Source organism: Mauremys mutica, chromosome 9, assembly GCF_020497125.1.
Source record: "Mauremys mutica isolate MM-2020 ecotype Southern chromosome 9, ASM2049712v1, whole genome shotgun sequence".
NCBI classification, from domain to species: Eukaryota; Metazoa; Chordata; order Testudines; family Geoemydidae; genus Mauremys; species Mauremys mutica.
The window spans coordinates 1,527,737-1,541,103 of NC_059080.1; the positions used below are offsets into that span (position 1 = coordinate 1,527,737).

The window sequence follows — 13,367 nt, forward strand, 5'->3', positions numbered from 1 at the left end:
TGATGTATTTATTCGAAGGACCATCAACTTCTGTGTTTAAATGTTGGAACACAGAAATATGTCACAAGCCAGCAGGCAAAGTGGTGAATATAACTTGCTTCACAGAGGCTGCCCACCTGGAATGGAACTGTTCTTGCATGTTCAGGGATACTTTTTGGGTGATCTTGACAGAGTGTTTTGTCAGAGTGGTTTCCTGTACACCTTGGCTCTTTGTTATTTGTGAGTTAAGTAGGTGAAGAATTTGGCCAAGATTTTAAAAAAATTGGTCCATAAAGTTAGGTTCCTAGGTCCATATTTAGGCACCTAAATCAGTGACCTCAATGGGACTGTTCAACTCTTTTGATAATCAAACTATTTACATAGATGCTAAAATATGGATTTAGGAGTCTAATTTTAGGCACTCACTTCTGAAAAAATGCTTGGCCTTTATCTTTGTGACCCATTAAAGGGTAAATGTTAACAAAGAGACACAAGGCTACCAGATATCATATGCTGATTGTAAAGGTTCCCAGCCAATCAGAGCTGCGGAGCCAGTGCTCGGGGTGGGGGCAGCGTGCAGAGTCGTTTAGCTGTGCCTCTGCCTAGAAGCATCAGGGACAGGTCGTTGCTTGCAGGGAGCCGCCCGAGATCAGCACCCCCTGAATCCGGCAACCCGAAAGCCCTCTCGCGTCCTAACCCCCTGCCCTGAGCCCCCTCCTGCATCCAAACTCCCTCCCAGAGCCTGCCCCCCACACCCCCTCCCATGCCCCAACCCCCCCAGCCCCACACCCCCTCCCCTACCCAAACTCCCTCCCTCTTAGCTAACCGGTATTTTTCACTTACCGGCACCCCCAATCCCCCAACATGCCGGATAGAAAAGCGTTTACGGTATATGAGTTGGGAGTCTTACCAAGAGTGCGTTAGCTTGTGGTGGCTCTTGAGTTCATATACTGAGCTTGTGATTACCACCTTTTCCAGTAATCTGAGCATCTTTTTAAAGTACTTTTGGCTCTGGTAGAGCGTGAAGATATTTCAGCGGCAGTTGGGCAGTGGGTCAGCATGACCTAGTGATTGTTATGATATCATCATTGTGGTGTACTAGAAACTTGTGCCATCAGTCAGCATTACATGCCATAGTGTGAGGATGCATGTTGCTGGGGCAGCCTGCAGGCTTTCTCCTGGGGCTGTGATCACCTTTAACGCCTGCATATGTCGTAGCTGAATTTAGGATTAATAAGAATCTTATACAACATTAAGGCCTTTGTTTCTGTTCCTTCTGGAGTCCTAAGAATCTTTGTCTTTAATCTGCCCCGATTTTTAGGTCCAATTGTTTTCTTTTCTTTTGTTACCCAACAGCTTTGGTCTTTTCTTTTAAACTGTTTGTTGCAGGTTTACTGAACTGTTTAGTGAATGAAAGATCGAGTTACTGATGATCTTGGACAACTACTGCTTGCCTCCCCCAGCTGTTCAAATCAATATGCCCAGGGAGAAGAAAACACATAATGCCCTGGGACCAGAGATGTCCTCCGGCTGCAAGAATATTTCCAGTCAGCACCAGCTAGGAAGGTGGGATCAATGGGGAGGACACTAGCTGGCTATGTCCAGGTGTATTTTTGTCTTGCTCATTGTCATGGTATCTGAGCGTAGTACGCTACTCACAATGTTCTTTTAGTGAACAATGCCCACCTGATTCCTTCCCACGACATCTTCCATGTTTGCCGCATCGGTCCCAGGATATCAGAGAGACAAGGTGGGAGAGGGAATATCTTTTTGGACCAACTTCTGCTGGTTAGAGAGACAAGCTTTTGAGCTTACCCAGAGCTGCTCTTTAGGTCTGGGAAAGGTGACACTCGGGGTTCTTTTCCCAGACCTGAAGAAGAGCTGTGTGTGGCTGAAAGCTGGTCTCTCTCACCAACAGAAGTTGGTCCAATAAAAGATATTCCATCACCCCCCTTGTCTCTCTTACAGTGAGGTCTGACAGCATTTGTAACCTCACATGTGACCCCTGACTGGTGGGATGGTCTGTATCAGAGCAGCTGAGACACTGTAGTAACATCTTCCTTATTCTTTAGGTGCAATATACTAATTTAATTCAAGAAATGCAGAGAGGCCAGGGGAAAGGTGAGGGATTGCAGGTTGTTCTTTCTTTTGTTGCTCTTACTGAATTCAATAGATTCATACACACTTATGGGTTTCTTTATAGATTTGATGAGTTACATAAGGAAAAAATTGTTAACTAGAAATGGATCTGTATTAGAAAATACTGTGTTCTTGGTACCTCTCTGATCCACCAAGAGAGAGATCCCACTGTATTTGGGTATCAGTGAAGAATTGCAGCACGGTACTTTAGGTAATTGGAACAGCTGCAGGTCAGATGAATGCACAAAGTACTTTACTGTTGTCAGTCCTAGATGCTGAATGCTGTAATTTTCCATCAATAAATAGTTTTGTACTTTGGCAGTTAACAATCCTCTGGGTCTATCCATCATGGGCAAAACAAGCAGCCAATACTGAATATTTTCGGGTGGTTAATGCCAATCCGCATTTTTGCCATTGCTGTGTGGAGCCAGCTGGCCCCTCTCAAGCTGCCAGCAGTGACTCAAGAGCCTGGGTATCAGCGTCAGGGCACAAACCCCCAAATGGTTGTGAGTTCACCAACCAGTTATCGAGTGTAACCTACTCAGGCACTATAACGGCCTATACATGGCGAGACAGACGCTCTCCTCGGGTGTTCCAATGTATCTTGCCACCCAGGTGAGCATACCTTTGTGATAGATGCCTCCTCACACCAAGAATCACAGCAATATTCAGCGGCAAAGAGTTGTGGGGCACCTTATAGACTAACAAACATATTGGAGCATGAGCTTTCATGGGTGAATACTCACTTTGTCGGTTACACCCACGAAAGCTCATGCTCCAATACGTTTGTTAGTCTATAAGGTGCCACAGGACTCTTTGCTGCTTTTACAGATCCAGACTAACACGGCTACCCCTCTGATACTTAACAATATTCAGGTTACTCCCAGTCCTGAAGGACCGGTCAGTTACCCAGCTCAGTTGTGCCTTAGATCTTATACCAAAGACAACGCTTGTAGCCAGTCCTCTAATAAACAATATACAGATTTATTAAATAGGAAAAGGAAACTAAAGTTATTTACGAGATTAATGTGGGTAAACGTATAACCACAAATTAGTTACAATGTTAAGTTTCAAGAAGTAATAGACACTTCTGTAACAAGCAAGCTCTACCCATCCTTTAGGGCTAGCCCAGGCTAAGGACTGGGGATCTCTTGCTTATGCCTAATAAATCGAGCCCCCAGAGTCCAAGCAGCAGAAAGATACATTTCCTTCTTGTAAGGGGTTTCTGTCCCCCTGCTCCCTTGTGCTCTGAGCTGCAAACTCAGGTGTTGGGAGGAAACCACTTGCGTGACTCATTCTCCTGGGGGGAGGGCAGAACAACCAGTGCCTTTTGTCCTCTTTATCGTCCCACAATAGACCATCTGGTCTTGTCCTGTTGGGCAGGACGTAGCACTCTCTGTTGGAGACCAGCTCTTCGTACGACTTAATGTCTCTCTCCTGTCTGGTGATTACACAGTCACAGTGGCTCACAATGCAGCTGCTCCAGTGTTCCCGTACAGTATGGGATACAGCTGTTATAGCTGAGATAAATGCAGGTGGCCACCCACAATCATGCCATAAAGCCTAAGCACTAAACACATTCTTGTAGTTCTGATGCCTGTTTAACGACACTGACACACAGGTGAGCCAGACTCATTCCAGCTAGTTAGCGTTCAGTTGAGACACAGGGATCCTGGCATGAGCTGGCACCTGGTCTGCCAACGTCACAGCCCTCCTCCCAGAGAAATAACCGTGCAGAAGGGAAATTTGAAAAAGTGTGTGTACCCCCCGACCATACAACACAGGGACAACATTTTGCATAATACAAAAGAACACCATGCACTTGACGGCAGAGCTGGCGTTAGGCATAAGCAGGCTAAGCAATGGCCAAGTGGGCCCCTTGTTCACTTTTTATGATGTATTGTTTGTGTAGGGGAGGGAAATATCCCTGTGTAGGGCCCCCAGTGGGCTAGCACCACCTCTGCTCGATGGCAGAGGGGACGAGATTTCCTAACGCAATTGGTTGTTTTTGATGCCTTCATTTTGGGTGCCCAGCTTCAGACTGTTCTAAGGGGCCTGATTCTCAGAAGGTGGGTGCTTTGCGCTTTCCGAAAATGCTGGCCCTTGTCAGGTATCTCGGTCAGAGAACTTACCAGAGCTAGTCACTTTAAAAGTAAAAGACCCAGGCCAAGACAGCCGAAGCTATCTGACAGATCAGCCAGGAATGGTGAAAGGGAGCTCCCCTGACGGTCTTGGGGTAACACAGCCAGGGACAGACTGGGGTCATTGCTGGCTCTGCATGGATTCTCCTCTCTTTGGCATGCTCTGCTTTGCAGGTTACCTTTCACTTATTTCCTGTGGCTTGTTTCTCTTCCCCCTTGGTTTTGCGTTGTCTGAATTTTCTTGTATCATAAAGCTGTGAAAAATGTAAAATACTTAGACACAATGGATACGGCTTTGTATTATATTCGCTGGCCTCAATTTATGTGACTTCATTGTGACAGCCCTCTGATCCTTCATGCAGCAAAACCACTCAATCCACAACAGAGTTCGCATAAGCTTTGATTTTTTAAGTTATTGTAAAGGACATTTCCTGGGCTCCTGTTCCTGCCTGCTGCATGGCGGTTGATGTATTGCACTGACAAGGTGCCATCTATCTTGCAGCATCTTGCTGCAGTACATCTTCAGAGAGGCTGCCAGATGCCACAGTGGCCCTGCAAGGGTGGCCTTCTCACCTCGATTGTCCTTTGAAAGGAGATTAGTGCGCCTGGGGGAGGAGTAGGACAGAAGATGCAAGGAGTCTAGGAAGCCCCTAGTTGTAAACACTTCCTTTCCGGTATAAGGTGATGCTGCCCAGAAGTGACTCCGCTGTCAGGACCAGCTCTATGGGCATTTTGTGAAGAAGTGATGTCGCTGGTGTTTGGGGGAGTGCGAGGCTGGGCAGGGTTGGTTTTGAGTGAACCAAACCAGTGAAGCTCCCCTGTTATCTGTGACCCTACGCCACCAGGTCCCTGCAGCTGGGCTCTTCAGGGAGGGGGTCCAGCTGCCCGGTACCTCTGGAGAGCTCCCCCCTAGGCAGAACATTTTGTATATCAAAGGCATTGTAGTGTTTCCTTCCCAATAAGCACTGTGGGGTATGAAATCCGGGAGCCTGCAGGATATTGGGCTCCATCCACTCCCACTTCCAGCGAGTGCGGTAGCAGGGAGAGCTGGGCTTCTCACCGACTATCACACGATCGTCACATTCATCCCTACTCCAGAGACACGTAACAGATTGAGGAGTTTCTACTTTTAACTGAAACGTGGGACTTCAGTGGAAATATGCTCCCCCTGCCTTGCGGTGAGGTACTGTGGAGGTTTTGAACAGAGACGCCGATGCAGACTTTTCAAATCCCTTACAGCCGAGGCCTAGCGTCTGCCATTGCGAAAGGGCCAACAAATGCGAACCGAGTGAGTAGGGGCTGGGGGTGCACAAACTCCCCTGAGTTCTCGGTGTGGCAGTGATCCTGGCTGAGTGCCCTGGGTGGTTTAATGGAATGAGAAGAGTTGTGTTTGGGGAGGTCTCAGATGAGCACGGAGCAGCTGCACGGTTGTGCCAAGTTCTCACGCCGGCTTTCAGGGGAGGGTTCCGACCCTTCTCTCTCACACTGGCCCCTCCTGCTCTTTGCATGGGGGAAAGGGAATTGGGCCGTTAGTATTGTAACGCTCGATATTGTTTTTAAACATTAATGCTTAGCACTGATGCAGCTCGTTGTATTTTCAAAGTGCTTCCCCGTGAAGAGCCGACGTTCTCCTAGCCCCGTTACGTCTACAGACCCCAAAGCACTATAGTCACAGACCATATGCAGTTGTGACAGTTTATATTGGGAACGATCTCACTGTGATTAAAGACTGTTGCTATCACAGCATGGGAAAATGTCCCCTTTTCCGTTCCGGAGAGTGCTTGTCCCAAGCAATGTTTCTGCACTATCCCGGGGTTATGCTGTCCCCCCCTATTGCTGATCTGTTCCCTGTCTGAAAACAGAACTGGGATGCTTATTTCCATGTCCCTTTTCCAAATTCCTATTAATCTTATTCTGTTAGACACGGCACATTATCGGCACGTCTTCAGAACGATAGGGTAAAGGCTGGTTAGCAGCTTCCTCCAAAGTGAGTCTAACGATGGCTCCAGGGATTCTCGGAAGATGCAGCAGAAGGAATAATGCCATTGGCACCCAACGCCAGCTCAAGGCCAGAGTCTGAGCCTGCCACTTGGGCAGTTCCATATGCAGTACGGTCACTGAGTGCCCTGAAAGCATCCAAATGGGTGAAGGGGAGTTTGAGCCGAGCTGGCTGCTGTCCAGAGACCCTCTGGTCATGCTTTCTACTAAGGGTAACGCTGAACTGTTAATAAATGATGTTTTCACAAATCACTTGTTAGACTGTTGCAGTCTGAACTGCTTAAATCATCTGCCACACCTAGGGTCGTTCTCAGAGCCATCTATAGCATGTTACCCGTGTGTGTGATGTGCTCAGACCCTCTGTGTGTACCATGTATTATTAACATGCCATGTGTAATACCCCGATACCATGGAGTGTCATGTCTGAGGATACACAGCGTCCTTCACTTAGTATGTAAAAGCTGGCGAGCTTGTCAGAGTGATGTACGTAGTTTATTTAAATGTACTGCACTCTTGACAGCAGCCATTAGTGTGTCTTTGCATGGTCCTTGGCAGCAATTGTCTTCCCCGTTCCTAGGACGATGTTTAACTTTTATTGATTTCTGCTCACTAATATTCATTATAATAAAATGTTTGTGTACTAAATGTTTACTATGTTGTTCCTAATGTAACGTATATCCACATAGCCAGGTGTCTATTGCGCACCCGAAAAGGTGAAGTCCATGCTGGGGATGGGGGTAACTCTCTAGCAGAGAGCTTTGCTGCCCCCGGATAATTCTTACCCAGATATTTCTGGCCAGTTTGCAGACCAGAGGACTGTGCCTTGGTGCTCACTTTGGATTTGCCTGACAACGCAGTTGTAACAGTAGCCAGGCTAGAAATCACAGGCGTTATTACTGTTAGTGGAGAAGGGTGTGAACTGATCGCTTGCTGGGATGAGGAAGGAAATTCTCCCCAAAGGCGTGAGGTTAGTTGGTAGCTGCATCACAGGAGCTTTCACCATGCGGTGTATGGGCCATTGTTGATTTACATGGACCCAAGCAAGGGTAGGCAATAGGCATAGTCCTCTGCTTTGAGCAGAAGCACGTGGAGCTCCCTTGCTCTCCGGCTCAGGATGAAGGGTCAGGGTTCGGGTTTCTCTGAGGAGGCCGGGGTGTCGGTGCCCTGCTCTTCAGATGAATGGGGGGCTTGATTACACGCTCTTCTCTTTGACCTTGCAAATCAGAGTAACCTGTTTTCCCAGCAGTGGGATCAGTGGCCAGCAGTGCTTTGCCCCTGGCCATCCCATTTTCACTATTGGTAACCTTGTGCTTGTGTGTGTGAGACTTTATCCCTATGCAGGATCAAGCCCTTTATATGAATTACCTTCTAGTGCTGAAAAACATTTATCCTGTGAATTAGGTGTAGTGCGGCAGAATGGGTCGTGGGAAAAACCACCATCCAGGTGTCGTCCAGCTGCATGGATTGGGATGGGGCTTTTAGAGTAATCAATTTCCGGGGGAAGGCAGTAAAAATCCTGTTATAATCAACCAGATTTTGTGTTTCATGTTCAGCTGTCACGCTATTAACACTAGAGCACTGCAGCCTGGCACAAGATTTTTTTTTATTAATGGAAGTGAACTTTTCTGCTTGGTCATTCAGTGATGTTTATGGAGCAAACACATTTTTTAGGTAGCTGATGAACGCAAAGCCGTGGTTGTCCAGTTATCCTCTGTCCTGCCTGCTTGCATATACCTGCATGATGCAAAGGCAGTTTCTTTGTGATTTGTGGTTCATGTTAAATCATTCCAGCAACACTCTCCAGTCCTCTTTCCGGAGAAGAAAATTAACCTGTTTCCTTAACGAGGAAATAAAAATGAGCAAGAAATCCTAGAACAGCTGTATTGCAGACACATCTCTATTCCAGAGAGTAAAAATGGTCAAAAACAGCTCAGCGAACCAGCCAAGCTGGGAGTGAACACAGCTTCTGAGTATCAGGCTAGGTGGGGAGAGAGCTGTAGGCCAGCGAAGAAAAAATCACTCTCTGACTAAGCCTTTGATGGGCTCTTCCAGACACAGCACAAATGGTAGCCATCTGGCTTCCCCCCCACCCATAGAAAGGCAGTGCAGGGTCGACCCCCACCCCCACCCCTCCTTTCTGGGCAGACCGGCTAGGGCTGGCCAGAAAACAAGAATTCCATTTAGCGAAAAATTTTAAGGTTTCAACATTTTTCATTCTGCATCTGAGTGAATCTGAGCACTTTCAAAATTACAGCTGCCCTGCCCCAGAACAGCCGATATCCCGCTAGTTAGGGCAGTCGTCTGGGATGTGGGAGACCCAGGTTTAAGTCTGCCTGGCTCAAAGCAGGGACATTAACCTGGGTCTCCAACATGCCAGGCGAGTGCCCAAGCCCTGGACTAGAGTCAGTCCGTCTTCCTCCTGCTGGAGCCCTTCAGCTTTGCATCAATAATTAAATAGTCACTAGACGCTGAAAGCTTGTGCTGTTGTATCGGTGTAGCAGTGAGGCCAAGTAAGATATAATCTATGTCGTCTCCCTTATACAGCCAATGAAATTGTTGCAGGCAAATTAGCTATAGCGTAAGGGTGGTAACTGATTGAATTACCTCTGGGATCCCAATGGTCTAGGCTGGAGGATGGAAAAGATCCCAGAGGACAGGAAAAGGGCAAACTAGCACCTAGCTATACAAAGGGGAATAAAGACAACCCAGGGAATTATAGACTAGGTAGCTTCATTTAGGTAGCCGGCAAGATAATTGAGCAAACAATCAGTTTGTAAGCACCTGGAAGAAGATAAGGTGATAAGTAACAGTCAGCATGGATTTGTCAAGAACAAATCATATCAAACCAACCTAATATCTGTCTTTGATCTGTCATTGATAGGGTGACAAAACTTGTGGATAGAGGGAAGCAGTAGATGTGATATATCTCAAATTTAGTAAGGCTTTTGATACTGTCTCTCATGAACTTCTCAAACAAACTAGGCAAATATAGCCTAGACCCTGCAAACCATAGTCAGAGAGCCGTTATCAATGATTCACAGTCAAGCTGGAAGGGCATATTGAGTGGGGTCCTGTGGGGATCAGTTCTGGGTCTGGTTCTATTCAATATCTTCATAAATTATTTGGATAATGGCATAGAGAGTACACTTAAATGTTGTGGACAATATCAAGGTGGGAGGGTTACAACTGGTTTGGAGGACAGGATTAGAAGTTAAAATGATCTTGACAAATTCAATAAGGCAAATGCAAAGTACTCTGCTTAGGAAGGAACAATCAGTTGCACACATACAAAATGGGAAATGACTGCCTAGGAAGGAGCACTGCGGAAAGGGGTCTGGTGGATCTCAACTAAATATGAATCAACAGCGTAACACTATTGCAAACAACCCAAACATCATTCTGGGATGTATTAGCAGGAGTGTTGTAAACACGACACGAGAATTCTCTCACTCTTCTCAGCACTGATTAGGCCTCAGCTGGAGTATTGTGTCCAGTTCTGGGCACCACACTTGGGGAAAGATGTGGATAAATTGGAGAAAGTCCAGAGGAGAGCAACCAAAATGATTAAAGGCCTAGAAAACATGGCTGATGAAAGATTGAAAAAATTGGGTTTCTTTAGTCTGGGAACTGAAGAGAAGAGGAGACTGATAAGGGGACATAAGTCTTCAAGTACATAAAAGATTGTTATAAAAAGTAGAGTGATAAATTGTTCTTAACAACTGAGGGTAGGACAAGAAGCATTGGGCTTAAATAGCAGCAAGGGAGATTTAGGCTGGACATTTGGAAAAATTTCCTATTTTTGTGAAAAAAAACAGGAGTACTTGTGGCACCTTAAAGACTAACAAATTTATTTAAGCATGAGCTTTCGTGAAGTGAGCTGTAGCTCACGAAAGCTCATGCTTAAATAAATTTGTTAGTCTTTAAGGTGCCACAAGTACTCCTGTTTTTTTTGCGGATACAGACTAACACGGCTGCTACTCTGAAACCTATTTTTGTGAGATATACAAAGGCCAGTCTTTTTGAGGATCTTGTTAAATTCTTGGCTTCAATGGCATCCTGTGGCAATGAGTTCCACAGTTTGTTTATGCATTGTGTGGAAAAAGTGTTTCCTTCTATCAGCTTTGAATTTCCCACGTTTTAGTTTCATTGCACATCCCCTTGTTCTTGTGTTATGAGATGGGCAGAACAGAAGCTCCTGATTAGGGTGACCCGATTTTATAGGGTCTTTTTTTGGGTCTTTTCCTTATATAGGCACCTGTTACTCCCCATCCCCTGTCCTGATTTTTCACATTTGCTGTCTGGTCACCCTACTCCTGATCTAAACACAGTTTGAAATTGGCCCAGGTGATTTGAGAACCACCGAAGTAGGGGAAACCACTACAGAAAACCAGACTGGTGTGACGGGTCCACACACAGACTAATCGTTCCTCCATCAGTTTTTCTGGAGTGTGGTTTGAGAGTTTTCTTTTGTTCATTCTGTAGCAATTCAAATATTGACCAGACTCTCTGATTTTCTAATTATTTTAATTAACAGAAGCCGAAACTGTTACTGACAGCTAGAGTTATGGAAACATCTTCCAACATCCGATGTCTGATTCTCCTCTCCCTGACCCAGGTATGAATCGGGAGCAACTCCCCTTGAGTCCGTGGATTCACACCGGTGTAAAATTGGTAAGAGAGGAGAACTGGGGGTGATTATTGCTTGGTTTTTGCTTTTCTTGGTTTTTCTTCCACTCTGCTTGAGTATACAGAGACAAATTCTCTGTGCTCTCCAGCAGCAGAAGCTGCAGGCCTCTCTCCACTAGGTTTCCCTGCTGTTCTTTGAAATGCTTACCCCTTGCTCAGCTGTCAGTCTAGCATGAAAAAGTAACAAAAAGTAAGATGACACAGGAGGGCAAAATGCAGATGCTGTTATGTTGCTGTGTGATCCCCTGAGTCAAAACCTTTACAGAGGAAGCATTTTAAAAATGTCCCATTTAAAAAAAAATGTGCCCATGGTTCCTCTTCTTTCTGTGAGTTTAATTGGCTAAATAATCATAATCCACACAAACCTCCACCTTTCTTTCTCTCTGTCATCTCTGTGTGCAGGGACACAAAGATCGCAAAGAATCACAATAGCAAAGTAAACAAATATGATAAATTGACTGCGCAAATGGATGAATCCCTGCGTCATTTTAACCTTCTAATGTGCATAAATGATGTTGATAACAATTAATTATTTCTGGAATGTCAAAAATGTATTAGTGCCTCTTAAAATTTTCCAGACTCTTATATTTAGGCCAGTTCAGAAATTATATCCAAGTTCAGGTAAATACTTTTATATTTGTATAGTACTTTGAAAAAGACCTATATTAACAATCTTATGGATGGTAAAAAGATGAAACTGAAACGGCTGAAGTTATCAAATTAATGAATACATTAAATATATTCAATCATATGTGAAATCTGAACTGGCACATTCTTCTAGAAATGGGTTTATTAGGTGATGTAGTCTTGCTAAAGGTGTCCTTCAGTGAATCATGTTCTTTTCACATTTACATCTTGGTAATATTTCTCCTTAGTTTATTTTAAGGTAATAAATGTAAGGATTTATTAAACATCCAAACATACTCCAGTTTCTGTACAAGGTATTTTATCATAGAATATCAGGGTTGGACATAATACTGGATGATATTTTAATTGGTGAACTGTCCAGGTGCCTGGTGTGTGCATGGCTAACACAGGCAGGCGCATAAAAATGAAACTTGTGAACAATGTCTGCAGGTAATGACGGTGCTTATACCTGTCACTGGTCCACAGGCCCCAAAGCCATTCCCGGAACCCTTCGAGGATGGAGCCTGCCACCCGGGCTCGACAGACTTGGGCTAATGGGGCTCATGCTAGCGCTGTATCCGTAGCTCTGAGGTTGGGGTTCAGGCTCTCAAGTCCATCCCCCTGTCTAGGTATCAGAGCCCAAACTCCAGCCCGAGCGCAAGCCCCGCTGGCCTGAGGCTGTTGGCCTGGATTGGGCGGCTCTGTCCCAGCCTCGGGCTCCAAAGCACTGTGTGGCCACAACCTTACCGTGCTAGTGTGCCCCACTGAGAGCCTCCAGCTAGCAACCAGCCATGGGCAGAGCCAAGGACCAGCGTGAAGGAGGTGGCGCAGTGTTTCAGACCCACAGTTCTCACAGTGCCCAGTCCCCCTGCCATTGGAGGCCAGGATCAGGCTCACAACGTCTGCAAAGAAACGAACAGGATGAGGAACTTATTTTGTGGGAATAGCTGGACAATCAAATGTCTCCAAGGAGGAGAATGCGCTGGACTGAATGCTTACAACGGTTAGTGGGAATGAGCTATGCAGTGAGGATGAGAGAGACAGTCCTGGAGAAGAATATTATTTTGTGACACATCTTAAAATAGTGATACACAATATTTTATTTTATCAAAATAGTTTCCCAAATCATTTGCATATTGAGATCTGGGTTTTGGAAATCAAAAAAATGTCAAAAATGATTGTGATCAAAATTTTGATTAAAAGTATCACAGAGAATGAATGTTGATAACATCAGCAATTATTGTTCACAATTTCATTTCCATGTGTAGGCAATATTTAGACATTTCCCCACACACCCATTTGTGCAGGAATGTGAACTGGCTGTATTTGGTGTAGCCTTTTGAAAGCCCTTTTAAAAGATGTCCTGGGTCTTGGCTCCTCGTTGGCTCTTCCACCCCATATTTCTGTGCCCATCTCTTCTCCTGTTTGTCTTGTCTGTCTTAGTGCTTCACTAGTTCCATTTACTCACGCTCTTCTAATGCCCATATCTTAATTTCATTCCCTGTCTAATTAACCCATATCTGCTTCCACGGTAATTATGGCCAGATTCTGATTCTCTTACTCACAAAGTAGTACCTTACTCTGGAAGGGTACAGCTTCTTGAGAAAAATATTACTCAGATTCTGATACCCTTAGTTTCTCTCTCTCTTTTTTTCTTTATAGATGAGGCAGGGGGCAACATCTCTTCCTTCAAACACCATTGTCAGTTGTATCGTTTGTTTTCTGTTGTAAATTCACAATGCCTCATCACTTTCACCCTGCTGATTAAATTGACTAGCTGCTGTTACTAAGTGACCA

General features: G+C 45.3%; 1 protein-coding gene across 4 annotated transcripts in view; it reads left to right on the plus strand.

The window, feature by feature from the left end:
• The window catches only part of HTR2C (5-hydroxytryptamine receptor 2C), a 594,342-nt gene that overhangs the window by 113,313 nt on the left and 467,662 nt on the right, over positions 1–13,367 (plus strand). For all 4 annotated transcript variants that reach the window (XM_045029298.1, XM_045029297.1, XM_045029303.1 and 1 more), the window contains one exon: positions 10,792–10,928. The gene's annotated coding sequence lies outside the window, so the exon portion shown is untranslated. The remainder of the gene's footprint in view (positions 1–10,791; positions 10,929–13,367) is intronic.